The sequence below is a fragment of the Dendrobates tinctorius genome, unplaced genomic scaffold, assembly GCF_039654945.1.
Source record: "Dendrobates tinctorius isolate UK_male_01 unplaced genomic scaffold, ASM3965494v1 ptg000307l, whole genome shotgun sequence".
NCBI classification, from domain to species: domain Eukaryota; kingdom Metazoa; phylum Chordata; class Amphibia; order Anura; family Dendrobatidae; genus Dendrobates; species Dendrobates tinctorius.
The window spans coordinates 1402988-1423952 of NW_027361974.1; the positions used below are offsets into that span (position 1 = coordinate 1402988).

Sequence of the window (20965 nt, forward strand, 5' to 3'; positions counted from 1 at the left end):
TGTGCATACATTACTGATCCTGAGTTACATCCTGTATTATACCCCAGAGCTGCAGTCACTATTCTGCTGGTGCAGTCACTGTGTACATACATTACATTACTGATCCTGAGTTACATCCTGTTTTATACTCCAGAGCTGCACTCACTATTCTGCTGGTACAGGCACTGTGTACATACATTACATTACTGATCCTGGGTTACATCCTGTATTATACCCCAGAGCTGCACTCACTATTCTGCTGGTGCAGTCACTGTGTGCATACATTACTGATCCTGAGTTACATCCTGTATTATACCCCAGAGCTGCAGTCACTATTCTGCTGGTGCAGTCACTGTGTACATACATTACATTACTGATCCTGAGTTACATCCTGTATTATACCCCAGAGCTGAACTCACTATTCTGCTGGTGCAGTCACTGTGTACATACATTACTGATCCTGAGTTACATCCTGTATTATACCCCAGAGCTGCACTCACTTCTGCTGGTGCAGTCACTGTGTACATACTGTGAAAATCATGTGGGAATAGTGGATGAGGGCAGGTATATCTCGCCCAGATTCCTTTCATATGTGGCCTAGTCTGGTCAGTATCGCACCTGCTTACTAATGGATAATGGGAGGTGGATATAAAAGGATGCCAGGTGGTTGTGTGAGTGTCTCAGCCTGGGAACACAGAGAGCCTGTCTGTGTGAGAGACACACGTGAGTGGAAGCAGTGCCCACTGCAACTGTGGTTTGGCTGGACGGGAGAAGCCCGCCAGTTGGTAGTTAGGTTGTACCTTGTTTAGTTAGTGCCGGACAGGCAAGGATTTGTTTTATGTTTTATTTCCTTTTGCATTGCTTTCACCATTAATAAACCTGACCCAGGGTCAGTTACACCCGAATCCCAGCTCTGCGCCTGAGTTTCATATTGAACGCACGTGACCTTTGACCCCTGCAAAGCCGATCCCGGAGTGTTTTATCACATTGTGGTGGAGAACGCGGGCAACACGTTGCAAGCATGAGCATGGAGGACGTGGTGAAAGCGCTGGTACAGTCCACCGCCGTCCAGCAAGAAGCTAATCGGGTGATGATGGCCCAGCTGAAGGAGTTGGTGGACATGACAGCTACCGATCGTTCGCTTCTCCAGCAGGTGGCGCAGCGCTTGGCAAGCTTACCTGAGGTTAACCTGGAAGCCGAGTCGAGAGTGATTCACGTGAGTCGGTACTGGCAGAAGATGCCGACCGAAGATGACGTCGAGGCATACCTGACCACGTTTGAACGGACGGCGGTGCGAGAAAAATGGCCGAAGGCACGATGGGCCGGCCTGATTGCCCCGTTTCTTTCCGGTGAGGCCCAAAAGGCTTATTATGACTTAGAGCCTGAAGCTGCGCAGGACTTTGACAAATTGAAAGCCGAGATCTTGGCTCGGCTGGGAGTGACGACCGCTGTCCGTGCACAGAGAGTGCATCAATGGACTTATCAGCCGGATAAACCACCGCGGTCACAGATGTTTGACCTGATCCACGTGACGAAGAAGTGGCTACAACCCGAGGTGTTGACAGCGCCAGAGATAATCCAGAGAGTCGTCCTGGACAAGTACCTGAGAGCTCTACCGCCAGCCCTGAGGAAGTGGGTAAGCCATGGAAATCCCACGACGGCAGATCAACTGGTGGATCTGGTTGAACGTTACTCCGTGGCGGAAGGACTCCGAGACGACGCTACCCCACCTCGTTCTTCATCATCTCCACGTGGAACCGGTAAGACTGTTCCAGGGAGTAGGGGAGAAGGAAAAATCCCTAAGACAGTGGGGGAGGAAAACGGGACTGCCCGCACTGCGAGGCCGAGAGTAACGAACTATGGTCTAAGCAAGGGGCCCGTTAGGTGTTTCCGCTGCCAAGAGATGGGACATATTGCTGCGAACTGTCCGGTCACTACTGAACCCATGCAGTGCGACGTCACAGACTCTAAGAACCGCATGTCTATGGTTGCACGGGTAGTGAGTGTGAATGCCGGTCAAAAGGATGTGGAAAAACACTTGTGTGATTTAACTGTTGATGGCAAAAATGTGGTGGCATTGTTAGACTCGGGAAGTGTAGTGACTTCTGGTGAAGGCCAGTCTGGTGTCAGCCCCGACTGGACCATCAGACAAATTTTCTGTAGCGCGTGTGCATGGAGACAACTGTTCGTACCTCACCACGGTCATATGCATTACTACTTCCTATGGGTCTGTGCAACATAAAGTGGGACTCGCCCCGGCGTTGTTGCATGATGTTATCCTGGGCCGGGATTTTCCCCACTTCTGGCAATTGAGGAAGAATCAGTTGGTGCCCTCGGGTAATAGTGATTCTTCTCCCAGGGCGCGTGTGGGTCCCGAACCCCTGGATGAGGTCCCCCCGGAAGACTCGGGGGAAGATTCTGCTGGAAATGACCTGCAGTTCCCGTTTTCAGTCATGGCGGGTGATACTGAGGAGACCGGGGAAGAGGAGGAGGCCGACAGCCGTCCACCTCCCCGTTTGCCGGATTTAGAAGTTTAGAAAGATGACTTCCAAAGCGAGCAAATAAAGGATCCTACCCTTTCTCAGGCTAGGACAAATGTAAAAGTGATAAATGGGGTACCCGTAGAACCTGGCTCTAGGCTGGCATATCCTTACATGGTTCTGGAGAATGATTTACTCTATCAGATAGAGAAAAAGGGGGAAGATACGGTGCAACTATTAGTCGTGCCAAAACCCTACCGGCGGCAGGTGCTGGACCTGGCCCACGGACATGTGATGGGAGGTCACCTGAGAGTCCAGAAAACCACCGAAAGGATATTACACTGTTTTGTTTGGCCAGGCATGCATCACGATATCCGTGTATATTGTGAGTCTTGTCCTGACTGCCAAGCCTCTGCACCGGTTCTGTAGCCCTTTGGTACCCCTACCTATTATTGAAGTCCCGTTTGAGAGGATTGGGATGGATTTAGTTGGGCCCCTTCCACGGTCTGCACGTGGACACCAACATATCCTGGTCATCTTGGATTATGCCACTCGTTACCCGGAGGCCATCCCTTTGCGTAACACGGCCACCAAGATGATTGCCAAGGAACTGGTGCATGTGTTTAGTCGGGTCGGTATACCAAAACAGATACTCCCCGACCAGGGGACCCCCATTATGTCCAGGGTAATGAAGGAGCTCTGCCGATTGTTACAAATCGAACCGTTGCGCACATCCGTGTATCACCCTCAAACAGACGGGTTGGTCGAACAGTTCAATAAAACTCTGAAGCAGATGCTGAGAAAGGTGATAGACAAGGATGGGAAGAACTGGGACTATTTACTTCCGTATTTGCTTTTTGCCATCAGGGAAGTGCCCCAGTCTTCCACGGGATTCTCGCCTTTCGAGTTATTGTACGCCCGACGTCCTCGCGGACTGTTAGACGTTGCAAAAGAAACCTGGGAGGGTCAGGTCACTCCGTTTAAAACAGTGATAGATCACGTCACACAAATGCAGGACCGTATTGCGGCTGTTATGCCTATCGTCAAAGAACACATGGTACAGGCTCAAGGAGCCCAAAAAAGAATCTATGATAGGGGCGCCAAGATCCGTACGTTTGCACCCGGAGATAGGGTGTTGATCCTGGTCCCCACGGTGGACAGTAAGTTCCTGGCAAAGTGGCAGGGCCCCTTTGAGATCAAGGAAAGAGTTGGTGAAGTAAACTACAAAGTATACCAGGCAGGTAAACGGAAACCTGAACAGATTTATCATGTAAATCTGATAAAACCCTGGAAAGATCGGTCTGCCTTGTCAGCGGAGCTGGCCCATCCTGTCTGCTCACATACCGTACCGGAGGTACGGGTTGCAGAGACTCTCGGAGCGGCAAAAGACTGAGGTCAGGCAGTTTCTACTTCACAACCAAAAGTTTTTCTCAGAAAAACCCAGGCAGACTACACTAATAAAACATGACATCGTAACGGAACCTGGTGTCACAGTTCACATAAAACTCTACCGAATCCCGGAAGCGCGCCGTGAAGCCGTTTCCCAAGAAGTGAAGGCAATGTTAGAGTTAGGTGTCATTGAGGAATCGCACAGTGCTTGGTCCAGCCCGATTGTGCTAATTCCTAAACCGGACGGCACCATCCGGTTCTGCAATGACTTCAGGAAACTGAATGCGGTCTCAAAATTTGATGCCTACCCCATGCCCCGGGTCGACGAGTTAATAGATCGGTTAGGAAAAGCCCGGTATATTACGACCCTAGACCTAACAAAGGGGTATTGGCAGATCCCTCTGGCGGAGGCTGCCAGAGAAAAGACGGCATTTGCTACGCCGGAAGGTTTATTTCAGTATGTGTATATGCCGTTTGGACTGCATGGAGCACCGGCGACCTTCCAGAGACTGATGGATCGAGTCCTGAGGCCACATAGGCAGTACGCTTCGGCCTATTTGGATGACATTGTCATTTACAGCTTGGACTGGGAGACTCATCTCCAGAAAGTACAAGCTGTGATTGACGACCTGTGGGAGGCAGGTCTAACCGCGAACCCCAAGAAATGTCACATCGGGCTAGAAGAAGCCCGGTATTTGGGGTATGTAATTGGGAGGGGTATTGTTAAACCCCAGGTTGATAAGATTCAGGCGGTTCAGGACTGTCCACAACCTGTCAACAAGAAGCAGGTGCAAGCCTTCCTGGGGATCGCCGGCTATTATTGCCGGTTCATACCCAATTTTGCAGCCATCGCTACCCCCCTGACGGATCTTACCAAAGGGAAAGACTCCGTCATGATTAAATGGAGTTTAGCGGCTGAAGAAGCCTTCCATAGCCTAAAACGGGCACTTTGCTCTCAGCCCGTACTGGTGACTCCGGACTTCCGCAGTGAGTTTGTGGTACAAACGGATGCCTCTGATACCGGTATCGGGGCCGTACTCTCACAAGTGAGGGACGGAGTGGAACACCCAGTCCTCTATCTCAGCAGGAAGCTGAGTAAACACGAGCAAAGGTATGCAGTCATAGAAAAAGAGTGCCTCGCCATTAAGTGGGCTCTAGAGGCCCTCAAATATTACCTGGTGGGCCGAAAGTTCAGGCTGATCACTGACCATGCCCCTCTCAAGTGGATGCACTTGAACAAGGAACGGAATAGCCGGGTGACCCGGTGGTTCCTTGCCCTGCAGGCCAACACTTTTACGGTGCAGCACCGCCCAGGGGTACAGATGGGGAATGCAGATGCCCTATCCCGAGTGCACTGTTTGGCGGGTGTCATTGCTCGACCGGAGTGGTCTGAGCAGAGGGGGGGGATATGTGAGAATCATGTGGGAATAGTGGATGAGGGCAGGTATATCTCGCCCAGATTCCTTTCCTATGTGGCCTAGTCTGGTCAGTATCGCACCTGCTTACTAATGAATAATGGGAGGTGGATATAAAAGGATGCCAGGTGGTTGTGTGAGGGTCTCAGCCTGGGAACACAGAGAGCCTGTCTGAGAGACACACGTGAGTGAAAGCAGTGCCCACTGCAACTGTGGTTTGGCTGGACGGGAGAAGCCCGCCAGTTGGTAGTTAGGTTGTACCTTGTTTAGTTAGTGCCGGACAGGCGAGGATTTGTTTTATGTTTTATTTCCTTTTGCATTGCTTTCACCGTTAATAAACCTGACCCAGTGTCGGTTATACCCGAATCCCAGCTCTGCGCCTGAGTTTCATGTTGAACGCACGTGACCTTTGACCCCCGCAAAGCCGATCCTGGAGTGTTTTATGACAATACATTACATTACTGATCCTGAGTTACATCCTGTATTATACTCCAGAGCTGCACTCGCTATTCTTTTTTGAATCAGATCTTTTTTATTAAACATTCAGGAATCAATACAGAAAGAATATGACATCTTATATAGCTAGTAAAAATTACATTGAGAGCAGATATTATTTAAAGGGTAAAACTCTTCCTGTGTAAGAATAAATAAAAAGAAGAAATCTCAAAACACAGATATTTGCATAAAATTGAGCCTATAAACAACATGGCTCCACAAATAAACAAAAATCAAAATTATACATCAGTGCCTCATTTCAGCGGGAAAACCATCCCCGCCAGCCGCGCCACTCCGCATCATATTTCGCCCCCCCCGCATATCAGGTCCAATCCACCCCAGCTCCCTCCCACCGCGCCACTCAAAATCTACTTCGCCACAAAGGGCACTAGACTTTATTTTCACCCCCCAAGCATCCCCTCACCGCAAGCACAACAGCAACTGGTCCAACATCGCATCCCGTACCAGTGCGCCCGAGGGGAGACCCGGTGACTCCATCCATGGCTGCCAAATTTTGTAAAACTTTCTTAATGCATTTCTTTTTAAATAAGCCCCCCTTTCCAATCTGATGACATTATTTAGTTTATTTTTAAGCTCTGACAATGTTGGTGGCATAGGATCCAACCAATGATATGCAAGTATCTTTCTTGCCTGATACAGGATGCGTGCTATTCCCAGGGCCACTGCAGAGTCCGGGTCAACCCCCTCCTCCCACAAATTCAACAAACATAGACGAGGCGACGGTCGTATTGTGATATGGTATACTTGGGCTATGAGTCCCAGGGTCTGCCTCCAGAAATCCCCAATGTGCCCGCACTCCCACATAACATGCATCAAGTGGGCATCATCCTGCCCACACCTAACACATTGTGTATTGGGCCTAAGTCCCATTTTAAATAATAAGCTGGGTGTTTTATATACCCTGTGAATGAGATATATTTGCGAAAGCCGCTGGCACTCAGAAACTGCCATTTTAGGGACCTGTTCTAGAATATCGGACCACTGGTCCTCCGTCGGGGCCAACGTCCCGTTCCCACTTATTCTTAGCAGCAGTCAGTGGATATGTCTCCAGATGGGCAGGTAATAATCTTTTATATAATTCAGAGATAAGTCCCCTAGAAGACTCAGATGTAAGCAGCATATGTAGTGTTTGATTATGTGTCACTATCACCGGATTTGTCCTTCTCTGTTTTTCCAATGCATGTCTTAGCTGTAAGTACTGATAAAAGAAGACGTGCGGGAGGTGAAATTCTGTTCTCAATTGTTCAAAACTCTTAAGAGTATTATTTTGCAAAATTTGTGACACCAGATAACTCCCTTTATCTTCCCATCTTCCGAACCCCACCAGCTTTTTGATCTCTTGCAAATCCGGATTTCGCCACAATGGCCACAATTCCGTAGGCCCATTTATCTTCAAAAGAGACTTACCCCTATCCCACACCCTGAAAATCATAGCCAACGTGGGGTATCGTGCCCCATTTATCTGCCGTCTTCCCACCTCCAACCGGCACCCTGGATATTTCCATACCGATCCTTCCCTCACAATATCACCACCATTGTCACACGCCCCGTCTCTACCCCAACCCTTAAGATGTTGCATCTGGGAGGCCATAAAGTATATGAATGGGTTTGGCAAGCACTCACTATTCTGCTGGTGCAGTCACTGTGTACATACATTACATTACTGATCCTGAGTTACATCCTGTATTATACTCCAGAGCTGCACTCACTATTCTGCTGGTGCAGTCACTGTGTACATACATTACATTACTGATCCTGAGTTACATCCTGCATTATACACCAGAGCTGCACTCACTATTCTGCTGGTGCAGTCACTGTGTACATACATTACTGATCCTGAGTTACATCCTGTATTATACTCCAGAGCTGCACTCACTATTCTGCTGGTGCAGTCACTGTGTACATACATTACATTACTGATCCTGAGTTACATCCTGTATTATACTCCAGAGCTGCACTCACTATTCTGCTGGTGCAGTCACTGTGTACATACATTACATTACTGATCCTGAGTTACATCCTGCATTATACACCAGAGCTGCACTCACTATTCTGCTGGTACAGTCACTGTGTACATACATTACTGATCCTGAGTTACATCCTGTATTATACTCCAGAGCTGCACTCACTATTCTGCTGGTGCAGTCACTGTGTACATACATTACTGATCCTGAGTTACATCCTGTATTATACTCCAGAGCTGCACTCACTATTCTACTGGTACAGTCACTGTGTACATACATTACATTACTGCTCCTGAGTTACATCCTGCATTATACACCAGAGCTGCACTCACTATTCTGCTGGTGCAGTCACTGTGTACATACATTACATTACTGATCCGGAGTTACCTCCTGTATTATACCCCTGAGCTGCACTCACTATTCTGCTGGTGCAGTCACTGTGTACATACATTACATTACTGATCCTGAGTTACATCCTGTATTATACCCCAGAGCTGCACTCACTATTCTGCTGGTGCAGTCACTGTGTACATACATTACATTACTGATCCTGAGTTACATCCTGTATTATACCCCAGAGCTGCACTCACTATTCTGCTGGTGCAGTCACTGTGTACATACATTACTGATCCTGAGTTACATCCTGTATTATACTCCAGAGCTGCACTCACTATTCTGTTGGTGCAGTCACTGTGTACATACATTACATTACTGATCCTGAGTTACATCCTGTATTCTACTCCAGAGCTGCACTCACTATTCTGCTGGTGCAGTCACTGTGTACAGACATTACATTACTGATCCTGAGTTACATCCTGTATTCTACTCCAGAGCTGCACTCACTATTCTGCTGGTGCAGTCACTGTGTACAGACATTACATTATTGATCCTGCAATGTAATGTATGTACAGAGTGACTGAACCAGCAGAGTAGTGAGTGCAGCTCTGGAGTAGAATACAGGATGTAACTCAGGATCAGTAATGTAATGTATGCACACAGTGACTGCACCAGCAGAATAGTGAGTGCAGCTCTGGAGTATAATACAGGATGTAACTCCGGATCAGTAATGTATGTACACAGTGACTGCACCAGCAGAATAGTGAGTGCAGCTCTGGAGTATAATACAGGAGGTAACTCAGGATCAGTAATGTAATGTATGTACACAGTGACTGCACCAGCAGAATAGTGAGTACAGCTCTGGGGTATAATACAGGAGGTAACTCCGGATCAGTAATGTAATGTATGTACACAGCGACTGCACCAGCAGAATAGTGAGTGCAGCTCTGGGGTATAATACAGGAGGTAACTCCGGATCAGTAATGTATGTACACAGTGTCTGCACCAGCAGAATATTCACTATCTGATGGGAGTTAGAGTTTGGACTTTTCAGTATACTGATAACCTTTATGATAATCTCTGTTCTGACTGTGCAGGATTTGCCACAGCTCATGATCAGTGTTAGCCATTTGGCTCTGTATATATATCACTTTGCCCCCCACGCCTCTTGGCTTTTACCTCTTTTATTACTTTACAATCTATGTTTGATCCTATTTGTGTGTGGTGTATGAGCACTAAATAATAATAATCTTTATTTATATAGCGCCAACATATTCCGCAGCGCTTTACAGTTTAACAGTTTCAGCTGTTGAAGTGAGAACAATATAGGCATAAATTATATTTATTGGATCAAATAACTTGAAGCCCCTAAAAATCTCTGGTGCAAGCAATTCCCTTCATAAGTCCCATGCTTAGATTGCACACAGGTGGACGTCCTGTCACTAAGTGTCACATGTCTGTCAGTATATACACTTTTCTGAAAGGCAACAGACTGCAACACCATTAACAATAGGCACCTATAACCACCACCACGAAGACCAAGGAGATCTCCAAACATCACCACGAAGACCAAGGAGATCTCCAAACAACATCTCGAAGACCAAGGAGATCTCCAAACAACATCTCGAAGACCAAGGAGATCTCCAAACATCACCACGAAGACGATCTCCAAACAACACCACTTAGACCGAGGAGCTCTCCAAACATCAACACGAAGACCGAGGAGCTCTCCAAACATCATCTCGAAGACCAAGGAGATCTCCAAACAACACCACGAAGACCAAGGAGATCTCCAAACATCACCACGAAGACGATCTCCAAACAACACCACGAAGACCGAGGAGCTCTCCAAACATCACCACGAAGACCGAGGAGCTCTCCAAACATCACCACGAAGATCAAGGAGCTCTCCAAACAACACCACGAAGATCAAGGAGCTCTCCAAACAACACCACGAAGACCAAGGAGCTCTCCAAACATCACCACGAAGACCAAGGAGCTCTCCAAACATCACCACGAAGACCAAGGAGCTCTCCAAACATCACCACGAAGACCAAGGAGCTCTCCAAACATCATCTCGAAGACCAAGGAGATCTCCAAACAACACCACGAAGACCAAGGAGATCTCCAAACATCACCACGAAGACGATCTCCAAACATCACCACGAAGACGATCTCCAAACAACACCACGAAGACCGAGGAGCTCTCCAAACATCACCACGAAGACCGAGGAGCTCTCCAAACATCACCACGAAGATCAAGGAGCTCTCCAAACAACACCACGAAGATCAAGGTGCTCTCCAAACAACACCACGAAGATCAAGGTGCTCTCCAAACATCACCACGAAGACCAAGGAGCTCTCCAAACATCACCACGAAGACCAAGGAGCTCTCCAAACATCACCACGAAGACCAAGGAGCTCTCCAAACATCACCACGAAGACCAAGGAGCTCTCCAAACATCACCACGAAGACCAAGGAGCTCTCCAAACATCACCACGAAGACCAAGGAGCTCTCCAAACATCACCACGAAGACCAAGGAGCTCTCCAAACATCACCACGAAGACCAAGGAGCTCTCCAAACATCACCACGAAGACCAAGGAGCTCTCCAAACATCACCACGAAGACCAAGGAGCTCTCCAAACATCACCACGAAGACCAAGGAGCTCTCCAAACATCACCACGAAGACCAAGGAGCTCTCCAAACATCACCACGAAGACCAAGGAGCTCTCCAAACATCACCACGAAGACCAAGGAGCTCTCCAAACAAGTCAGTGACAAAGTTGTTGAGAAGTTCAATTGATGGTAGCGTTATAAACACACATCTAGTATCTGATGATCCCCTGGAGAACCATCAAATCCATTATCATCAAATGGAAAGAACATGGTACCACAACAAACCTGCCAATAGAGGGCCGCCCACCAAATCTCTCAGCCCAGGCGAGGAGGGCGTTAATGAGGCAGCAGAGAGACCAATGGTAACCTTAATGGAGCTGCAGAGTTCCCAAGTAGAGATTGGATTATGTGTCCATACGACCACAATAAGCCGTACACTCCATAGGCTAGTTTCACATTAGCGTTTTTTTGCGCCAGCGCATCGTGCGCATAAAAAACGCAACGAAAAACGCAAAACAAACGCGCGTTTTTTTTACATCATGCACACGCTGATGCGTAAAAAAAACGCAGCGTTACTTGCGTTTTACATGCATTTTTGCATGCGTTTGCGTTTTTTATGCGCATGCGTTTTTAGGTGTGACATTTCACAATAGAAAAATCCTTGAACACCAATGGGTCACCAGTGGGCGTGTGTCATTGGAATGTTTTATAGACCCTGTACTGCTGAATTCATCAGATTTTGCTGCTGTTTCCGGTGTCAGGATGGACCTGCGTCTGGATAATTTCCGCTTCAAGCTGGATCTTGACATCGCGCTGTCTCAGGCGTATGCCTTTTTGTTGCCAGCAAGAGAGGGAGAGACAGCAGAGACGGCAGCGGCGTCGGTTTTGGAGGCATCCAATCATCGAACTCCGGCCAAGCCGTGGAGCATATCACACGCTGTACAGCGAGCTCCAGGAAAACCCGGAGAAATTTGCTGACTATACCCGGATGTCCCAGGAAAGCTTGCCGGACTTGCTGGGTATGGTTGAAGGAAACATCGGGAGACGGGACACTCAGCTCCGGCGTGCCATTCCTCCCGAAGAAAGGCTCCTTGTCACCTTACGGTATGTATGTTGTTATGTTTGCCTAATTTTTTTGGCTTTTTCCAATTTTTTTTTTTTTTTTTTGTCAAAAAAATTAGGTTTTTTTTTGGCTATTGAATTTTAACATTATTTTTGGGAAATTGCTTTTTTGCATAATTGTTTTTCTTCTGTCATGTACTAATCCCAAGCCTTTAAAAAATGTTTTTTTGCTATATTGTATTAAAAAAACATGCAAAATAGTTAGGCCATGTACTTTTTTATTTTCAGTGTTTTTAGTAATACCCAAGACAGAAATATAATTATTTTTTCTTTTTATGTTTTGCAGGTTCCTGGCAACTGGAGAGAGTCTTTCATCCCTGCATTTCCAGTACCGGCTGGGAATCTCCACTTTATCCGGGATTGTTGCCGACACCTGCAGGGCTCTGTGGGATGTTCTGTATCCGGAGTTTCTGCCTTTGCCCACTGCCGAAAAGTGGCTTCAAATATCGGACAAATTCTGGGCAGTCTGCAATTTCCCGAACTGCCTAGGAGCGGTGGACGGGAAGCACATCCGCATCACAAAACCTGCAAGAAGTGGCTCTGAGTACTACAACTACAAGAAGTACTTTTCCACAGTACTAATGGCCATTGCGGATGCAGACTGCCGCTTTGTGGCGGTGGACATAGGGGCATTCAGACGGGGCAACGATTCCCAGACTTTTAAGAACTCTGATATGGGCCGGAGGTTGTACGGCAACCATTTCAATTTTCCACTGGCACGGCCTCTTCCCCAAACCCAAACTCCACCACTGCCATTTGTAGTGGTTGGGGATGAGGCATTTCAGACGTGCCAAAACCTGCTGAAGCCGTACTCCAGCCGTGACTTGGACCACCCCAAGAAAATTTTCAACTACAGGCTTACGAGGGCTCGCAGGACTGTAGAGTGCGCCTTTGGCATTCTAGTGTCCAGATGGCAAATTCTCAGCACCGCCATCAATCTAAAAATGGAAACAGTGGATGAGGTGGTGAAGGTGTGCGTGGTTCTCCACAATATTGTTATGGCAAAGGAGCGGCCGAACTTTGAAATGGATGAACCTGCTGCCAACCCTTTGCCAGATTTTACTCAGCACCCTCTTCGGTCATCGGTCGAAGTTGCACAAATGAGGGACCAATTTGCGGACGACTTCTTTTTATCCGATGTGGGTCGTGTAGCATGGCAGGATCAAATGGTTTAATAGTTTTGTTGTTTGTTAAAAATAAAATACATGTTTTCTTTATACCTGTACCCAGTGTACTGTGTCTTAATACACTCCACTACTCACCTGCCCAAGTTAAAGTAAAGAAAGGGAAACCACCATAAAAAAAAAATATATATATATATATATATATATATATATATATATATATATATATATATATATATATATATATATATATATATATATATATATATAAACAAAAGTAAAAAAATAGGCAGCATTCAAATTAAATGTGAAAAAAAGTGGATACTTTACTGATCCTCAAGTGGCAACGTTTCAACGGTGACCCGTCTTTATCAATGGCTTGATAAAGACGGGTCACCGTTGAAACGTTGCCACTTGAGGATCAGTAAAGTATCCACTTTTTTTCACATTTAATTTGAGTGCTGCCTATTTTTTTTACTTTTGTTAATTTGGCTGTTTGGACACTGGTGAATAGGTTTTGCACCAACTATTTAATTTTGGTAGTGCTGCCCTTTTTTTGATAGATATATATAAATGTGTGTGTGTATGTGTGTGTGTGTGTGTATGTATATATATATATATATATATATATATATATATATATATATATATATATATAATGTATGTGTATATATATATGTATGTGTGTATATATATGTGTATGTGTGTGTGTGTATGTATATATGTATGTGTATATATATATATATATATATATATATATATATATATATATATATATATATATATATATATATATATATATATAAAAAAAAGAAAAATCTGAAATATAGTATCCCTTTCAGAGTTGGATGGCTGACCATCCGGTATAAAGTAAAGAAAAACAAACCATAGTGTACGGCGCAGTGTGTGCAGGCGGCGAAAGACACAATAACCAAACATTATTTTGAAATAAAAATTTAACATTTATTTTACTATTATTTTTTAGTTGGTGGAAACTGGGGGGTGTGGAGGGATTAGGAACGGCTTTGGGTGGAGTAAGGGGTTCTAGGGGAAGGAGGAACCAAAGAAGTGGGGGAAGGGAGCCGAGGCAAGGAAAGTTGTGAAGTGGGAGGTGAGGGAGGGTCAGAGTCCTCCTCTTTTGTTTTTTTATGCCGGTGGCCCGTCGTCTTGCTGCTGTCCTCGCTAGAGCCTGAGGACTGGCTAGACCCCGGGGACCGCCTTGAGCCTCTGGACCGGCTGGAGCTGGGGGACCGCCTGGCGCTTGTGGACCGCCTGCCAGGAACTTGTACCTGCTGTGGCATGCTGGTGGTGGTGGATGTCCTGGCAGGGGCCGTAAATATTGAATGCGGGTCCCCCAGCTGATGATGCTCCGAGGTGGTGGTGCTGGTGGTGGTGGCGGTCCATGCAGGCGTGGTGGCTGTGGCGGTCCATACCGGGGTGGTCCTCCCGCTGGTGGTGGTTGTGGCGGCGCTACAGGCAGGGGTGGTGACGACGGGCCATCCAGTGGTGGTGGCGGCAGCAGTGGTGGGCCAGGCAGGAGCAGCGCTTGGCATGGTGTTGGCGGGTAAGTGTCCAGCTGCACTCGGACTTGTGGCGGTATATTGGTGTCCGGCGAGGCTTGGAAGTGTGGTGGCTGTGCAGTGATATGCAGCAGAAGTAGGTAATGCTGTAAAACGAGTCAGGGGTGGCACCGGTGGAAATGCCACCGCTGACTGTTGCATAATCCTACTCTGCTGCATAGCCTGCATAAAAGCATTGTTGCAGGCCTGCATGACAGTCAACTGGAGGTCAGGGGTAAGGTGTTCCGCCGTGTCCCGAGCAATTTGGGTATAAAAATGATGCGCTGGTCTGGCGAGGTCGACTTCCAGGCGCTCAAGGCGACCCTCGATAGACTTGTAGCGTTGGTCCAAAAGGAGGAAACCACTCTCAAGTCTATCGGAGAGTGCCTTGAGGCTACTCTGAAAGACCGAGCTCAATTCAACGAACTCGGGCATGAGAGGCCTGTCCGAGGCCCTCTGCCGCTGCTGGCGGGAAGTGCCCGCAAAACCAGTGGCAGAGACCTGGGACAGGGGAACACCTGAGCGACCAGCTTCCTGGTCTCCAGATGACTGTGGTGCAGACCTGCAAGGTGCTTCCTCGCTGATGGATGGCTGGGAGGGGTCCGGGGCAGCTTGATGAAGGACCGCTTCGGGCCCAGGTTGCAGGGTGCTGCTCCAGGTGCTGTGAAAAGAAAAGAAAGAAATTACTACCATAAATTAACAATCGCCAACTCCTGTGGAATAGAAAAGCACAGAATAAAACACAATACAGCTAGAAAATACTTACGTTCGGGAGGCAAGGACTGGTCTTAAAAATGCCAAGGCACGATGGTATCGGTACTTCGTGCCGGTCCTTGCCGCAGCACCACTGCGAACCTGATTCTCCTGACAGATATCCCTGTTGAAGCGGTCCTTCATCGAGCGCCAACGGGTTCTGACTTTGTTCACTGTGGTGGGAAGAAAAAAGTAAGACTATGCACTGGAGGCTGTGATCATCCAACTGTGTGTGATGATAGAAACTCCATGGAGTTACTAGCATCACACACAGTTGGGTGATCCCGGCCAAGATCACTGCTGCATCACACTGCATTTATATACTTACGAAAATCCTTGCGGACCCGGGGAGAGGCATTGTCCCAGCCATCCATCAGCGATGCGGCCACCTCGTTCCAGAGCCGCCGGCAGGGCCGGATTATAGGCAGGGCAGGCGGGGCTTCAGCCCCGGGGCCCCCACCACAAGAGCTTCTAAGGGGGCCCCCACCACATTCCTGCTGGCTGCTGCAATGGCACTCCATCTTCTCCCCACCTAAAAGTGAGTGACCGTGGGGGCGGCATTATGTGCTCTGCTACCAGCAGCATCTACAAGTAGCCTGAACGCTGATGCTGCTGGTAGTGTGCAAAGACTTGTGATGAGATCACAGGAGGTAAGGTGTCAGGGCCCCGATCATGTGACCCCTGTCTCCTCCCCTCCTGTGACCTCATCACAGGTCCTGTGCGCACAGCACAGAGCACTGAGAGCAGCCATGTATGTGGAGTGCGGCTCTGCGGGTGGAGGTCGGTGCTGGAGGCCCCATTATTCTCTATGTGGAGTGCGGCTCTGCGGGTGGAGGTCGGTGCTGGAGGCCCCATTATTCTCTATGTGGAGTGCGGCTCTGAGGGTGGAGGTCGGTGCTGGAGGCTCCATTATTCTCTATGTGGAGTGTGGCTCTGCGGGTGGAGGTCGGTGCTGGAGGCTCCATTATTCTCTATGTGGAGTGCGGCTCTGCGGGTGGAGGTCAGTGCTGGAGGCTCCATTATTCTCTATGTGGAGTGTGGCTCTGCGGGTGAAGGTCGGTGCTGGAGGCCCCATTATTCTCTATGTGGAGTGCGGCTCTGTGGGTGGAGGTCTGTGCTGGAGGCCCCATTATTCTCTATGTGGAGTGTGGCTCTGCGGGTGGAGGTCAGTGCTGGAGGCCCCATTATTCTCTATGTGGAGTGCGGCTCTGCGGGTGGAGGTCTGTGCTGGAGGCCCCATTATTCTCTATGTGGAGTGCGGCTCTGTGGGTGGAGGTCGGTGCTGGAGGCTCCATTATTCTCTATGTGGAGTGTGGCTCTGTGGGTGGAGGTCGGTGCTGGAGGCTCCATTATTCTCTATGTGGAGTGTGGCTCTGCGGGTGGAGGTCGGTGCTGGAGGCTCCATTATTCTCTATGTGGAGTGCGGCTCTGCGGGTGGAGGTCAGTGCTGGAGGCTCCATTATTCTCTATGTGGAGTGCGGCTCTGCAGGTGGAGGTCGGTGCTGGAGGCCCCATTATTCTCTATGTGGAGTGCGGGTGGAGGTAGGTGCTGGAGGCTCCATTATTCTCTATGTGGAGTGCGGGTGGAGGTCGGTGCTGGAGGCTCCATTATTCTCTATGTGGAGTGCGGCTCTGCGGGTGGAGGTTGGTGCTGGAGGCCCCATTATTCTCTATGTGGAGTGCGGCTCTGCGGGTGGAGGTCGGTGCTGGAGGCTCCATTATTCTCTATGTGGAGTGTGGCTCTGCGGGTGGAGGTCGGTGCTGGAGGCTCCATTATTCTCTATGTGGAGTGTGGCTCTGCGGGTGGAGGTCGGTGCTGGAGGCTCCATTATTCTCTATGTGGAGTGGGGCTCTGCGGGTGGAGGTAGGTGCTGGAGGCTCCATTATTCTCTATGTGGAGTGCGGCTCTGCGGGTGGAGGTCGGTGCTGGAGGCCCCATTGTTCTCTATGTGGAGTGCGGCTCTGCGGGTGGAGGTAGGTGCTGGAGACCCCATTATTCTCTATGTGGAGTGCGGGTGGAGGTCAGTGCTGGAGGCTCCATTATTCTCTATGTGGAGTGCGGCTCTGTGGGTGGAGGTCGGTGCTGGAGGCTCCATTATTCTCTATGTGGAGTGTGGCTCTGTGGGTGGAGGTCGGTGCTGGAGGCTCCATTCTCTATGTGGAGTGTGGCTCTGCGGGTGGAGGTCGGTGCTGGAGGCTCCATTATTCTCTATGTGGAGTGCGGCTCTGCGGGTGGAGGTCAGTGCTGGAGGCTCCATTATTCTCTATGTGGAGTGCGGCTCTGCAGGTGGAGGTCGGTGCTGGAGGCCCCATTATTCTCTATGTGGAGTGCGGGTGGAGGTAGGTGCTGGAGGCTCCATTATTCTCTATGTGGAGTGCGGGTGGAGGTCGGTGCTGGAGGCTCCATTATTCTCTATGTGGAGTGCGGCTCTGCGGGTGGAGGTTGGTGCTGGAGGCCCCATTATTCTCTATGTGGAGTGCGGCTCTGCGGGTGGAGGTCGGTGCTGGAGGCTCCATTATTCTCTATGTGGAGTGTGGCTCTGCGGGTGGAGGTCGGTGCTGGAGGCTCCATTATTCTCTATGTGGAGTGTGGCTCTGCGGGTGGAGGTCGGTGCTGGAGGCTCCATTATTCTCTATGTGGAGTGGGGCTCTGCGGGTGGAGGTAGGTGCTGGAGGCTCCATTATTCTCTATGTGGAGTGCGGCTCTGCGGGTGGAGGTCGGTGCTGGAGGCCCCATTATTCTCTATGTGGAGTGCGGCTCTGCGGGTGGAGGTAGGTGCTGGAGACCCCATTATTCTCTATGTGGAGTGCGGGTGGAGGTCAGTGCTGGAGGCTCCATTATTCTCTATGTGGAGTGCGGGTGGAGGTCAGTGCTGGAGGCTCCATTATTCTCTATGTGGAGTGCGGCTCTGCGGGTGGAGGTCGGTGCTGGAGGCTCCATTATTCTCTATGTGGAGTGCGGCTCTGCGGGTGGAGGTCGGTGCTGGAGGCCCCATTATTCTCTATGTGGAGTGTGGCTCTGCAGGTGGAGGTCGGTGCTGGAGGCCCCATTATTCTCTATGTGGAGTGCGGCTCTGCGGGTGGAGGTCGGTGCTGGAGGCCCCATTATTCTCTATGTGGAGTGCGGCTCTGCGGGTGGAGGTTGGTGCTGGAGGCTCCATTATTCTCTATGTGGAGTGCGGCTCTGCGGGTGGAGGTCGGTGCTGGAGGCCCCATTATTCTCTATGTGGAGTGCGGCTCTGCAGGTGGAGGTCGGTGCTGGAGGCCCCATTATTCTCTATGTGGAGTGCGGCTCTGCGGGTGGAGGTTGGTGCTGGAGGCTCCATTATTCTCTATGTGGAGTGCGGCTCTGCGGGTGGAGGTCGGTGCTGGAGGCCCCATTATTCTCTATGTGGAGTGTGGCTCTGCGGGTGGAGGTCGGTGCTGGAGGCCCCATTATTCTCTATGTGGAGTGCGGCTCTGCGGGTGGAGGTCGGTGCTGGAGGCTCCATTATTCACTATGTGGAGTGTGGCTCTGCGGGTGGAGGTCGGTGCTGGAGGCTCCATTATTCACTATGTGGAGTGTGGCTCTGCGGGTGGAGGTCGGTGCTGGAGGCCCCATTATTCTCTATGTGGAGTGTGGCTCTGCGGGTGGAGGTCGGTGCTGGAGGCCCCATTATTCTCTATGTGGAGTGCGGCTCTGCGGGTGGAGGTAGGTGCTGGAGGCTCCATTATTCTCTATGTGGAGTGCGGCTCTGCGGGTGGAGGTCGGTGCTGGAGGCTCCATTATTCTCTATGTGGAGTGCGGCTCTGCGGGTGGAGGTCGGTGCTGGAGGCTCCATTATTCACTATGTGGAGTGTGGCTCTGCGGGTGGAGGTCGGTGCTGGAGGCTCCATTATTCACTATGTGGAGTGTGGCTCTGCGGGTGGAGGTCAGTGCTGGAGGCTCCATTATTCTCTATGTGGAGTGCGGGTGGAGGTAGGTGCTGGAGGCTCCATTATTCTCTATGTGGAGTGCGGCTCTGCGGGTGGAGGTAGGTGCTGGAGGCTCCATTATTCTCTATGTGGAGTGCGGGTCTGCGGGTGGAGGTCGGTGCTGGAGGCTCCATTATTCTGTGTGGAGTGCGGCTCTGCGGGTGGAGGTCGGTGCTGGAGGCTCCATTATTCTCTGTGTGGAGTGCGGCTCTGCGGGTGGAGGTCGGTGCTGGAGGCCCCATTATTCTCTATGTGGAGTGCGGCTCTGCGGGTGGAGGTCGGTGCTGGAGGTTCCATTATTCTCTATATGGAGTGCGGCTCTGCGGGTGGAGGTCGGTGCTGGAGGTTCCATTATTCTCTATATGGAGTGCGGGTGGAGGTAGGTGCTGGAGGCTCCATTATTCTCTATGTGGAGTGCGGCTCTGTGGGTGGAGGTCGGTGCTGGAGGCTCCATTATTCTCTATGTGGAGTGCGGCTCTGCGGGTGGAGGTCGGTGCTGGAGGCTCCATTATTCACTATGTGGAGTGTGGCTCTGCGGGTGGAGGTCAGTGCTGGAGGCTCCATTATTCTCTATGTGGAGTGCGGCTCTGCGGGTGGAGGTCAGTGCTGGAGGCCCCATTATTCTCTATGTGGAGTGCGGCTCTGCGGGTGGAGGTCGGTGCTGGAGGCTCCATTATTCAGTATGTGGAGTGCGGCTCTGCGGGTGGAGGTCGGTGCTGGAGGCCCCATTATTCTCTATGTGGAGTGTGGCTCTGCAGGTGGAGGTCGGTGCTGGAGGCCCCATTATTCTCTATGTGGAGTGCGGCTCTGCGGGTGGAGGTCGGTGCTGGAGGCCCCATTATTCTCTATGTGGAGTGCGGCTCTGCGGGTGGAGGTTGGTGCTGGAGGCTCCATTATTCTCTATGTGGAGTGCGGCTCTGCGGGTGGAGGTCGGTGCTGGAGGCCCCATTATTCTCTATGTGGAGTGCGGCTCTGCAGGTGGAGGTCGGTGCTGGAGGCCCCATTATTCTCTATGTGGAGTGCGGCTCTGCGGGTGGAGGTTGGTGCTGGAGGCTCCATTATTCTCTATGTGGAGTGCGGCTCTGCGGGTGGAGGTCGGTGCTGGAGGCCCCATTATTCTCTATGTGGAGTGTGGCTCTGCGGGTGGAGGTCGGTGCTGGAGGCCCCATTATTCTCTATGTGGAGTGCGGCTCTGCGGGTGGAGGTCGGTGCTGGAGGCTCCATTATTCACTATGTGGAGTGTGGCTCTGCGGGTGGAGGTCGGTGCTGGAGGCTCCATTATTCACTATGTGGAGTGTGGCTCTGCGGGTGGAGGTCGGTGCTGGAGGCCCCATTATTCTCTATGTGGAGTGTGGCTCTGCGGGTGGAGGTCGGTGCTGGAGGCCCCATTATTCTCTATGTGGAGTGCGGCTCTGCGGGTGGAGGTAGGTGCTGGAGGCTCCATTATTCTCTATGTGGAGTGCGGCTCTGCGGGTGGAGGTCGGTGCTGGAGGCTCCATTATTCTCTATGTGGAGTGCGGCTCTGCGGGTGGAGGTCGGTGCTGGAGGCTCCATTATTCACTATGTGGAGTGTGGCTCTGCGGGTGGAGGTCGGTGCTGGAGGCTCCATTATTCACTATGTGGAGTGTGGCTCTGCGGGTGGAGGTCAGTGCTGGAGGCTCCATTATTCTCTATGTGGAGTGCGGGTGGAGGTAGGTGCTGGAGGCTCCATTATTCTCTATGTGGAGTGCGGCTCTGCGGGTGGAGGTCGGTGC

The 20965-nt window shown here is 50.3% G+C and overlaps 1 protein-coding gene across 3 annotated transcripts in view; it reads left to right on the plus strand.

Moving 5' to 3' along the window:
* NUDT19 (nudix hydrolase 19) overlaps nt 1-20965 on the plus strand; it is a 45431-nt gene that overhangs the window by 13434 nt on the left and 11032 nt on the right. The gene's annotated exons all lie outside the window — the stretch shown is intronic.